This window comes from Orcinus orca, chromosome 17 (genome assembly GCF_937001465.1).
Source record: "Orcinus orca chromosome 17, mOrcOrc1.1, whole genome shotgun sequence".
Taxonomy (NCBI): Eukaryota; Metazoa; Chordata; class Mammalia; order Artiodactyla; family Delphinidae; genus Orcinus; species Orcinus orca.
The window spans coordinates 86,296,112-86,308,181 of record NC_064575.1 but is presented as its reverse complement, the minus strand read 5'-3'; the positions used below and the strand labels follow the sequence as shown (position 1 = coordinate 86,308,181).

The window sequence follows — 12,070 nt, the reverse complement described above, 5'->3', positions numbered from 1 at the left end:
ATAGTTTTAAAAATGTACACTTTGTGTGTAAAGTACATTTATTTCTAATTTCGGAAGGCGCGCTGCTTTGTGTTGTGCCTGGGCCTTGGAATCAGTTCTGGGAGGGGTGGGTTTGGTTACGCATTACTCAGAATCCTTTGAGTGGCTGCCACCCTCTTGCTGAGTTCTAAGGACCCGGAAGCTGCCGGCTGGGGGCGTCGTGGTGTCCTGGACCTAACTTGCTCACTTCCTGAGGGTCACGTTTGCTCTTCCCGGGGGCCACTTCAGGACACATTGGTGGTGGTCTCTTTAGTGTTTCAACAGAAGTTCTAACCATTACTGCAACATGGAAATGTTCTCAGTAAAACTCTCTGTCTTCTTGTGACTCGTAGCAGTGCCTGAAGGAAGAAAGTACATTCTCCATTTCAGAAGATATCAGGTAGGGTTTGTTCTGTGTCCCTTTCCTCTGTGCAGGAGGTGAGGTAGGGTGGTGAGGATGCAGCAGTGGGAGGGGCAGCGACATCACCTTCAGTCCTGAGTCCGGCCTTGGCATTGGAATTGGGACCTGCACTCCCTGTTTTTATCCAGTCTTTGCTCTCACTTGAGCAGAAGTGAAGAATCTGGTAGAACCACAGAACGATTGGTAATGGGAGCTGCTGGCTGCCGCGCAGGAAATCAGTCTTTTGCGCGTTCTGTGAAGGCCTTCTGTGAAGGCCGAGGACTGGCCCCCTTCATCTGCTGTTGGTCCTCTCTTTTGTGGTTTTTATTTTATCAATAAATAAAGGATCTTGTCAGAAATAATTGTAGACTAGGTAACAATCAACGTAACTACATCTTTTTCAAAGAATAGAACCAAAAATTGTTTAAAAGGCATTAGGCATATGGTTGTCTCTGACCTTTCTTTACCTCTCCTGTTTTCTACCACTTTCTTGTCTCAGAGGACAGTATAAATAGCTCTCTTTGTCCAGTAGAACAAAGAAAAAACCTGATGGAAAAAAACCGTGGTAGGTTTTGCTTTTGGAAACTTTGGTGTTGGAAACACGTGTGGCTTGATGACAGGATTTGCGTATCAGTTCATGGTGAAAGGAGTCCAGGCTTCAGAATCAGGCAGTTGAAGCTGTTGTTCTAAATAGTATTTCCAGTTTTGAGTGAAGCACCTGGCCTCGGAGTACAGGAGTAGTTTAACTTGATGTTTTCTCTGAGTCATGTCAAATCATGTTTATTAGTTTCCCGTAATCGGGTGGGGGGGAGTGGGGTGGGGGGAGGGTGGGCCCCTCCCTTTTCTGGCTGCCGTTTGCTCCCTCCCTCCCTCCCTGCTGGACCCCCGCTGTGAGTAGTGGATGAACTTCTGAGCAGGCCCCTGGGTATGCAGCTCACACACCATCGACGTGGGGATCGTTATGGTGAAGCGTCTCAGATGTTAAATGTTGCTGAAATTTTACAGAACTGCTTGGCCAGACAGACAGAAACGTGTGCGACCTAGGTCTAGCTTGTGGGCCTCATCGTGCGGCCCCCGTGCTGTGAACAGAGGCAGGATTTCTCCTGTGCCTGGTGTTCTGTCCCAACTCTTCTTTTTCTCTCATGGAAAACGTCAGAAATTTTGGGAAACTTTCCTTTTGTGTTTGTTTTTGTTGTGATAACATTCATATAATGTAAAATTCATCATTTTAACCATTTCAGAGTGTACAGTTCCTTGGTACTAAGGACATTCACAATCTTGGGCAGCTATCAGCACGATCTAATTCCAGAATTTTCCCATCACCTCACAGGGAAACCCCATACCCCTCATTTCCCTCTTCCCCCAGCCCCTGGCGCCCTCTCGTCAGCCTTCTGTCTGTGCATTGGCCTGTCCTGGGTGTGCTGTGCAGGTGGCTCACACAATACCTGTCCTTTTGTGTCCGGCGTCTTTCACTTAACACATTTTCAAGATTCATCCACATTGTAGCACGTGTCAGCACTTCATTTTTATTTATGTAAAAAATTATTTATTTATTTTTGGCTGTGTTGGGTCTCCGTTGCTGCGTGCAGGCTTTCTCTGGTTGTGGCGAGCGGGGGCTGCTCTTGGTAGCAGTGCCTGGACTTCTCATTGCGGTGGCTTCTCTTGTTGCAGAGCACGGGCTCTAGGTGCGCAGGCTTCAGTAGTTGCGGCATGCGGGCTCAGTAGCTGTGGCTCGCGGGCTCTAGAGCGCAGGCTCGGTAGTTGTGGCGCACGGGCTTTGTTGCTCCACTGCATGTGGGATCTTCCCGGACCAGGGCTCGAACCTGTGTCCCCTGCATCGACAGGCGGATTCTTAACCAGTGCGCCACCAGGGAAGCCACAGCACTTCATTTTTATGGCTGAAAATATTTTACTGTTTGAGTATAGCGCCTTTTGCTTATCCGTTCATCTGTTGATGGACATTTTGGGTTGTTTCCACCTTTGGGCTCTTGTCAGTATTGCTGCTGTGAACATTCCCTCACAGTATTTGTGTGAACACCTAGGAGTGGAGCTGCTGTGTCTCGTGGTAGCTGTTTGCCTCGCTCCGGCACTGCCGCACTGTTTCCCGGGGCGGCTCCACAATTTGACATTCCCACCAGCAGCGTACGAGGAGCTTGAGTTCTCCACACGCCTGCCAGCACTTGTTATTGTCCATCTTTTCGCTGTAGCCGTCCTAGTGGGTGTGAAGTTGGTCAGTCGCCTGGTCGCGGGCCTCCCTTGCCCTCTGTAAGCCAGTGCCTGGCCCCCCCAGGGCCTGTCCCCGTGGCGGTGTTTGGGTGGCGGCTGCAGGGGCTGCCCCGCGCTCCTGCTCGGGCCTGTTGTGTCTGATCTCTCTGTTTAGTTTGGGTTTTGTTTCTGAATGTGTTTCTTGCAATTACTGCTTCTTCAAGGTTACCCTTGAAGGACCGTTTTTCTAAATTGATGATTTCCTGGCAGTCGTAGTTTTTTTTTTCTTTAATTTTTAATTTTTTTGGCTGCGCAGCACGCGGGATCCTAGGTCCCCAAGCAGGGATGGAACCCGCGTCCCCTGCATTGGAAGCGTGGAGCCTTAACCATGGACCACCAGGGAAGTCCCATGGCAGTCACAGTATTGACAGGGGCCGGGGGTGGACAGAGGTGGACCTGGTGGGTGACAGGGCTGGCTGTGCCATCCGCTCTTTCTGCAGCCCCCGCGGGTCTCCTGTCGGCAGGACGTGTGCCAGGGGTGCTTTTGCAGCTGCCAGCAGCTCCTTAGTGTCAGACTGGAGTTGCGCTCATTCGCCCCCGCCCACAGATGTCCTGTGAATATGCTCATGTTCACCAAACATGTTGTGAAAAATAGAGAGTCCACTGGAAAGACTGGAGGCTCTGTAGTCTGTAATGTAGGTTATTTATCTGTTTTCAAAATGGTAGGCTTTCTAAGTGAGCAGCAGATTTATGCATTTACGTATGGTTTTGTGTTCCAGATCTGCACAGACCGCCAAGCCTGTGAAGACGCGTAACAGTGCAAAGCTTTGCAAGAAACAAGGCCAGGTGACGTCTTCAGGGGTGATTCTCGTGAGCAGCTTTCTAGGCGCTCGTGCTTGCGTGTTTATTCTTGCAAGTGTAAGAAGACAGTGAATGGGGATTTCCCTGGCAGTCCAGTGGTTAAGACTCCATGCTTCCACTGCAGGGGGCATGAGTTCCATCCCTGGTACCGTGTGGCGTGGGCAAAAAAAAGACAATGAATGACCTTACTGTCTGACTTGTCTGACTTTCTTTCTTTTTTTAAAAAAATATTTATTTTATTTATTTATTTTTTATGGCTGTCAGGTCTTAGTTGTGGCACGCGGGATCTTTTGCTGCAGTGCACGGGCTTCTCTCTAGTTGTGGCATGTGGGATCCAGAGCACGTGGGCTCTGTAGTTTATGGCACACGGGCTCTAGTTGAAGCGCATGAGCTCAGTAGTTGTGGCATGTGGCATTAGTTGCCCCGTGGCATGTGGGATCTGAGTTCCTCGACCAGGGATTGAAACCGTGTCCTGTGCATTGGACAGCAGATTCTTTACCACTGGACCACCAGGCAGATCCCCTGTCTGACTTCCTAACAGGAATGTATTGTGAAATGAGTCTGTGGAGCCTGGGTGGGGGAAGTGGCATTGGAATAGCTGCTCCTCCTGTGCCCTTTCCCAGTGGGGTTTGTGCCCGGGGGCAGTGCACTGCCCTGGGTTCCACTTCTGACAAGGGCCAGGAGGGCTGAGACACGGAAGCTATTTTCTGAAGCTCCTTTGGAGGCAGTAGAGGCGCACAGTCTGGATTTGTTGCTCCTCTGATGGAAGCCTCTGTGGGGAAGGGCAGGGCAGGATGTGGTGAGTAAAGCAGTCACTGGGGTCTGCGACCTGGGTGGGTGCTGCCTGTGGGGTGTGGCCCACTCACAGTGTGCTCTCTCTCCTGCACAAGGTTCCGAGGCTGCAAGGCCCTGGGGACGAGAGGAAGATGGCCCTTGGTGATCTCCAGGTGTCCTCTGAGGATGGGGCACTGCAGGCTGTGCCCAGCGGCCAGGATGGTGGGAAGGCTGTGTGGCCCAGCACCCTGGGAGAGGGAGACAAGGAGCAAGTGGACACAAGCCAGGGAAAGGATGGGGTGAAAGTGAAAAGCAAACAGAAAAAAAAAAAGGAGAACATATCGGAAGAGCAGAGGCGGGAAGGGCTTAAGGAGAAAGGTGCTGGGAGACAGACCAAGGCTTCGAAGCTGGAGGAGGGCAGCGGGGACTGGAGGGGTGCATGTGGACACAGCAGGAGGGCGCCTGCGGAGAGGGGGCGCGGGCCCAGCGGGGAGGCGGTGCATGGAGGCGATGGGGACGCGGGAGCCGAGAGCCGCAGGGAAGACGCGCAGGCGGAGGCGGGGGGGGGGGGGGGGGGGGAACGTCCACGACGGGGCAGCTAGCCTACACCGAAAAGGTGGGAGAGTTGGTGGGGAGAAAGCAGCTACGAGGGAATGTCGAGGAGGGGAAAGACATGTGGGCTGGAGAAACTAAGAAGAAAATGAAAAATGTGCTGGTAACGAGTCCGCATCAGAGACTGTGGTTTCCAGAAAAGTCAAAAAAAGGAAGAAGGACAACGTGGGCGGAGCAGGGGCTCCGGAAGCAAAGGAACAGAGACAAGGGGATGGGGAGCTGGGGGGGGATGGGCGGGCGGAGAGGGCCATCAGGTGTGGACTGGGCCGCCCCGGGAAGGACGTACAGTGGGAGAAGCGACGGAGAGAGGAGATAAGTCGGTGTGGCCTGGAGCAGGGCAGAGGCCAAGAGGAGGAGCCGGTCGGTGCAACGTCCGGAGGGAGAGAGGAAAAGGGACCACGAGGCCACCAAAGGGCCGGAGGAGGAGGGAGAAGGCAGGTGGAGATGGTAAGCCCGCGCCGGCCCCGCCCCCGCCCTGGCCCCGCCCCCACTGCCCATCACCACCCCCTGCAGGCCGTGCCCCGCCCCTCACCCGGTCACCACCCCTGTAGCCCCGCCCCGGGCTCACGGCCCGCCTCCGCCCCACCCCCACCCGCGGTCTCTTTCACGCCCACGTGTGGGCCTAAAGAGAAGGTGGCTGTAAGTGCTGGCTTTTGCTGCGGCTGTGGGCCTGTCGGGGAGGCGTGGTGGGTAACGCCAAAATATTGTAGGGCGGGGGCAGCTTTGAAATGTAGGTGTTACCGGGTGCTAGTGAGAACCAGCGTCCGTGATGCACTTGGCTCTGTGTCTCCATTGCTTTTGGCCAGTCCTTGGCGAGGTAGGTGCTGTTATCTCCACTTACCAGGTTAGGAAACTGAGGTACAGAGAGGTTAAGCAACTTGGCCGTGGTCACAGGGACACTAAGCAGAGGAGCACACATTGGACACCGCCGTCTTAACCATTCCTCCTGGGCCGTCTAGCCTGCAGCCACCAGCCGCGTGTGGCTGTGAGCTCCTGAGATGTGGCTGGACCCGGTGGGGACATGCTGTGGGTGTAGAGTTCATGCTGACGTCAAATAGTAGGAAAAAGAATGTGAACTCATTTTTTATATTGATCACACATTGTAGTGACAATATTTTAAATATTTTGGTTGAAGTTAAGTATATTGCAAAAAATCAAATCGGTTTAAAATTCACTTGTGGCTTGTGTCACATTTCTGCTGGTCAGTGCTGTTTCACACCTTGTGAAGGGGGGCAGCAGAGACCACAGGAGGGGCTGCCAGCTTTGGGATCAGAATGGTCTTTATTGGTATCAGATCCTGCTTTCAGCAACGATATGATTCTGGGGAAATTAGATTTTCTGAGCCTCTTTTTTCTTGTATGTGAAATGGGGTACTCTTTGTGGAGTTGCTAGTATGAGGAGACATGTGAAGGCTTACGAAGTGGGTGGGTGTGAAGTGGCCTCTCATTGTGGGTTCGATTTGGATTTCCCGGATGGGTAAGGATGTTGAGCATCTTTTGTGCTTATTGACCGTTTGTATATCTTCGGAGAAACGTCTGATCAGTTTCTTTGTCTATTTTTTTTTTAGTTGGGTTATTTGTCTTTTTATTGTTGAGATGTAAGTGTTCTTTATATATTCTAAACAGTAGATTCACCAAATACATGATTTGCAAACATTTTTTCCCTTCCTGTGGATTGCCTTCTCATTTTCTTGATGGTGTCCTTTAAAGCACAAAAGGTTTGAAAATTTGATGAGTCTACTTTAGCTGTTTTATTTTTCCTTGCTTGTACTTTAAAAAAAAAAATTGTTTTATTTTTGGCTGCGTTCAGTCCTTGTTGCTGTGTGTGGGCTTTCTCTAGGTATGGCGAACGGGGTCTACTCTTCGTTGTGGTGTGCTGGCTTCTCATTGCAGTGGCTTCCGTTGTTGCAGAGCACGGGCTCTAGGCTCGCGGGCTCAGTAGTTGTGGCATGTGGGCTCAGTAGTTGTGGCACATAGGCTTAGTTGCTCTGCAGCATGTGGGATCTTCCCAGACCAGGGATCAAACCCGTGTCCCTTGCATTGGCAGGCGGATTCTTAACCGCTGCGCCACCAGGGAAGTCCCTGTTAAATCAGAATGTGAGTCCTCTAACCTCGTTTTTCTCTTTCAAGATTGTTCTGGTTATTCTGGATAGCTTGTATTTCCATGTGAATTTTAAGATTGTTGTCAGTTTCTGCAAAGAAGCCAACCTTTTGATGGGGATTAGGTTTTTCTGTGGATCACTTTGGGGAATATTGCCATCTTAGCAAAATGAGTCTTCCAATCCATGAATATGGGATGACTTTCCATTTACTTAGAGCTTCTTTAATTTCTTTTGGCATGTTTTGTAGTTTAAAGTTTACAAATATTTAATTTTTTTGGTTAAGTTCACTCCTAGCTATTTTCATTTTTTGGTGCTACTGTAAATGCAGTTGTTTTGTAATTTTCTCAGGTAATTCACTGCAGGTGAAAAGAAAGAAAACCAATTTTTGTATATTGATCTTGTACCCTGCAACTTCGCTGAATTAATTTATTAGCCCTAATAATTTTTCGTTGTTGTTGTAGAATCTGGTGGGTTTTCTATACACAAGATCCTGCCATCTGCAAATAAAGACAGTTTACTTCTTCCTCTCAAATTTGGATGCCTTTTACGTCGCTTTCTTGCTCGTGTGCTCTGGCTAGAACCTGGTGTGGGGACAGGGCGCCCGCTTGTGGGTTGGTGCCCGGCTGCTGGGTTGGTACGGGATGCCTCGTGGCCGGTGTCCAGGGCAGAGTGGAGCTCCCCTGGCCTGTGGGGACGGGTCAGGGATGCGCAGGTCCCCAGGCCGAGCCATCCCCGCGGGGCCACCCGCACGGTCAGGCCCCCGCCCGGTCTCTGCGTCTGCTCCTCGGCAGAGTCGGTTTTGAAGCGCCGGTCCAGCTCTGCGTGTCCCCCCGTTGTGTGCGGGAACCCTCTTCCTGCCACTCCCACCCCCAGGGGGGCTCCTGGACGTGGGCCCGATGCTCTCGGGGGGATCTGGGGAGGCCTCCTCTCTGCCTCTGTTGGGAGGCCCTTGACTAGGTGCGGACCCTGAGTCCTGTCCTGTGAGGTCCTTCCTCGGGCCGGCAGCGGCTGTTGTCCTGTGGCTGCCGCTGCGTAACAGACTCCTGTTTTCTAGCTGAAGACAGCGTAGCCGCTAAGATTCTGTCTTACAACCGAGCAAATCGGGCCGTTGCCGTTCTCTGCAACCATCAGCGGGCAACTCCCAAGACCTTCGAGAAGTCGATGCAGACGCTTCGGTCGAAGGCGCGCGGCGGGCACGGCGGGAGGGCCTCTGGGGCGACTGCGCGGCTCCCCTCCTCTTCCCTCCCTGGGAGCGCATGGCCCTCGGAGGGGCTTGGGCACATCAGGGCTGCCCGGGGCCAGGTGCTGGCCAGGAGGGAGAACCGGCTAAGGGAGGGCCAGAGGCCATCCTGCGCGGCCTTCTGGTGTGGAAGGGCCTCTAGCCCAGGAGGGAGGTCAGCGGAGCAAGGGGGCCAGGTCTGGCTGGAGCAGGTGGTATGTCTGGGGCCGCTTGGCCTCACCCTGTCCCCTGGCCACAGAGTGACCAGTCAGGACCAGCGCTCCAGCACCCTGAATGGGCAGAACCCAGGGGACCTGGTCAGCTGGGCCCTTACAGGGCATAGGGCCTGCAGGCTGTGGACGGTGGTCCCTGGGGCTGGACTAGGGTAGGCAGGAGCAGCCCTGACTGGGCCCCTCTTCTTTGCAGATTGAGGCGAAGAAGAAGCAGGTGGCCGAGGCCAAGGCAGAGCTGAAGGAGGCAAGGGCTGAGCACAAATGCAGAGGGGACGGCAGGTCCAAGAGGCAAGTGTCCGGAGGCCTCGGCCCATCCAAGCCGTGGGGTTGGCAGTGAGCCTGCTTTTGTCTTCACCAGTTCTCTGGTTTTCTTTTCAATCGTATTTTCTGATTCAAAAGATACAAACTATATTTGCGCCAAAACGTGAAGCAGTGCAGAAGTGCAGGAGGAGAAGCGCCTGTCCTCGGGCCCCCGAGCTCCGGGCCACGTGGTTCTCTCCTTCAGAGGCTCTCGGCTCTGGGCTGCGGGCGAGCGGTTCCGGCTCGTTCACAGAGCTGTGCAGCCATCGTCACCGTACATTTTAGAGCGTTTCCATCGCTGCAAACAAACCCCCTCCCCTCCCCCAGCCCCTGGACATTCGCACAAATGGAATCCCACCATCTGTGGACCTTGTCTGGCTTTTTTCGTTCAGTGTAATGTTGCTGAGGTCCACCCGCGTTGCAGCCCGTCAGTGCTTCAGTCGCCGAAGATGCCGTGTGTGGCCAGACCACGTTTTGCTGTCCATGTGTCTGGGCGTTCGGGTGTTCCCGCTGTGTGGCTTTCGTCGTAGAATTGTCGGGTTACTCTGTAGCGCCGAGGTTTAGCGTTTTACGAAAGCGTGCTCACGCTCTCACCGGCCGCGCGCCGGGGCCCAGTTTCCCCACGCCCTGGCTGGCACTGTTCTCGTCTTCCCTCGCTTTGGTTACAGTCCGGTGGGTGTGGGTTTGCTTTGCGCTTCGCCGCTGGCTGACGACGTGTGAGGCTCTGTTCTCTGCTTACTGGGCGTTTGTTTGTGTGTGGTCTTTGGAGAAATGTCTGTTCAGTCCTTTTTTCGTTTTTCAGTTGAGTTCTTTGGTTTTTTTACTGTTGAGTTATAAGAGCTCATTATTCACTCCAGATACGAGTACCTTTGCAAATATATGATTTTTTTTTTTTGGCCGCGCCACGTGGCATGCGGAACTTCCCCAACCAGGGATTGAACCTGCGCCCCCTGCAGTGGAAGCGTGGAGTCCTAACCACTGGACCACCAGGAAAGTCCTCAAATACATGATTTGAAAAGGCTCTCTCCCATTCTGTGTGTTGTCTTTTTACTTTCTTGGTAGGGTGCTTTGAAGCACAGAAATCTTGATAAGTCTAGTTTCCGTTGCTTATTCTTCAGGTATCACGTCTAATAAGGCTTTGCCTGACCTGAGGTCATAAAGATGCATTTCTAGGTTTTCTTGTAAGAGTTTTATAGTTTCAATGTTTGCATTTAGCTAGTTGATCCATTTTGAGTTATTTTTCGTACATGGTGTGAGGTAAGGATTCCACTTCCTTTTTGCTCACGTGGACCCGGTTTTCCCAGCTCCACTCCCACCAGCTGAATGGTCTTGACACCTTGTGGAAGATCAGCTGATGGCAGGTGTTTCTGGGCTCCGTTCTGTTCACGTTCATCTGTCTGTCTGTCTTCCTGCCAGTACCACTCAGTCTTGACTCCTGTAAGTTTGAAATCAGGAAGTGTGAGCTCCGGTTTGGTTTTCTCATTAAAGATTGTTTGGCTATTCAGGGTCCCTTGAAAATCCAGATGAATTTGAGGGTTGGCTGGTCACTTTCTGCAGGGAAGTCAGCCTGGGTTTTGATTGGGGTGCGGAGCCGCTGGAGGTCCGTTTGGGAAGTACCGCCTTCTACACAAGGCCAAGCCTTCCAGCCTGTGAGCCCTGGGATGTCTCTTTAGATGCATCGTTCTTCTTTCATTTCGTTTAGCAAAGTTTTGGAGGACAAGTTTTGCACTTTTGGGGGTTAAGTTTATTTGAAAGTGTTTTATTTTCGTTGCTGTTGTAAATGGAATTGTTTTCTTCATTTCACTTTTGGGTGGTTCACTGCTGGCTTTGTTGCATGTCCCCGAGCCCACCCACAGGTTCAGTGATTCACCAGGAGGACTTCCAGGACTCGGCACTGAGCTGAGATCCCTCACAGTGTCAGGACACACGGACGGTTCTCAGGCCCACGGGCCGCTGCACACGACTCATTCCCACTCCCTGGGCTCAGAGCCGGCGCTTCCGCCCTCCTCCCCAGGGACCAGGATCTCAGGAGTGTTCCCCTTGTTGTTACAAAATCATGTTCGTGGTCAGTCATCATAACTTTGCATTGCTTTCTTTCCCAGACCTTTCATCTGGGTTTTGTGCACAAGGCGCAGAAGTGTTGCCACAGAGAAACGTTTGTATGCATCGGGGCCAGAAAGACACACCACATCCAGGCGCTGGCGGGGCGGACGCTGGATTTTTCACAGATGTTCTCATGTTCATGTAACGTCTACGTGTGTACGGCCGTATCGTCCTGCTGATCCAGTGAGCAGCAGAGACAAGATGGGCTGCATCTGGGGGTCCACCTGCCCCACTGGGCTGTGTGCCGGGGCAGCCCCCTCCGCTGCTACGAGCTCCCCTTACCTGGAGAGTCTCAGGTGGAGCGCCGAGGCATCCCTGGGGCGGCTGTCCCTGTGATGTGCCCCCCCCGCCCCCCGCTGGCACACGTGCAGGATCACAGCCTGGGCCGCGGGCAGTCTCTGCATCAGAGACACACGGCCCGGCGCACTTGACTTCTGACTGCCCCGCCAGAAAAACGGGCCTTTTCCTGGGGGCATCTGCAGGTGGCCCCAAGGTCCAGCCAGCAGCTGTGTCTGCATGGTTAGGGTCCCACGAAGGGATGTCCTAAATCTGCCAAAACCCTGGGGTCTGAGGTCCAGTCCTGGAGCCTCCGTCCCACTCGCTCTCCTGCTGCAGACGGTGCTGGGTTTCTGCCTAGAGTCAGGCCCAGGCAGCAAGACCCGAGATTCCCAGCAGACCGGTCGCTTTCCTGCAGCAGCAAAGTGGGGACACCGCAAGTCCAAGTCACAAGGCTTCCCTGAGCCCTCAGTCGCTTGTCCATCCGGAGGTTAGAAGTTGATCTGCTCCAAACGGCACACATCAGGCCAGGTCACCAGCCTGGGTCCCATCTCACGAGAGCTCGTTAGAAATCCACCCAGCTCTCCAGACTCCAGGACGTGTCTCCCTCTCGGGAGAACCCCCTTCCTCACGTGGACTCCTTCCCCAGAGACGTCAATAGGGAACTCAGAGTAAGAAACCATCGTTTATGGAGATGTGTTTGCTGCACTCTAACCCTCCCACAGGCTGCAGAACACGGCTGTTGAGTCCGCTTGACACTTTTCCTGCGCATCCTTTCTGATTGGGACGATTCCTCTGGCATTTATGCAGTTACACGGATTTTCCTTCTTCTTTTGGCCGTGCCGTGCGGTGTGTGGGATCTTAGTTCCCCGACCAGTGGAAGTGCAGAGTCTTAACCACTGGACCACCAGGGAAGTTCCAGCCATTTTACATTTTGTGTCAGCTTTTTACTCTGCGTCCAGATGCGG

The 12,070-nt window shown here is 53.0% G+C and overlaps 1 long non-coding RNA gene across 1 annotated transcript; it reads left to right on the top strand.

Moving 5' to 3' along the window:
• Window positions 1–231: 231 nt before the first annotated feature.
• LOC117199696 (uncharacterized) lies at window positions 232–7,745 on the top strand. Its single transcript, XR_004481021.2, has 2 exons — window positions 232–418; window positions 3,403–7,745. It is a non-coding gene; the product is annotated as an uncharacterized LOC117199696 (long non-coding RNA).
• Window positions 7,746–12,070: the final 4,325 nt, after the last annotated feature.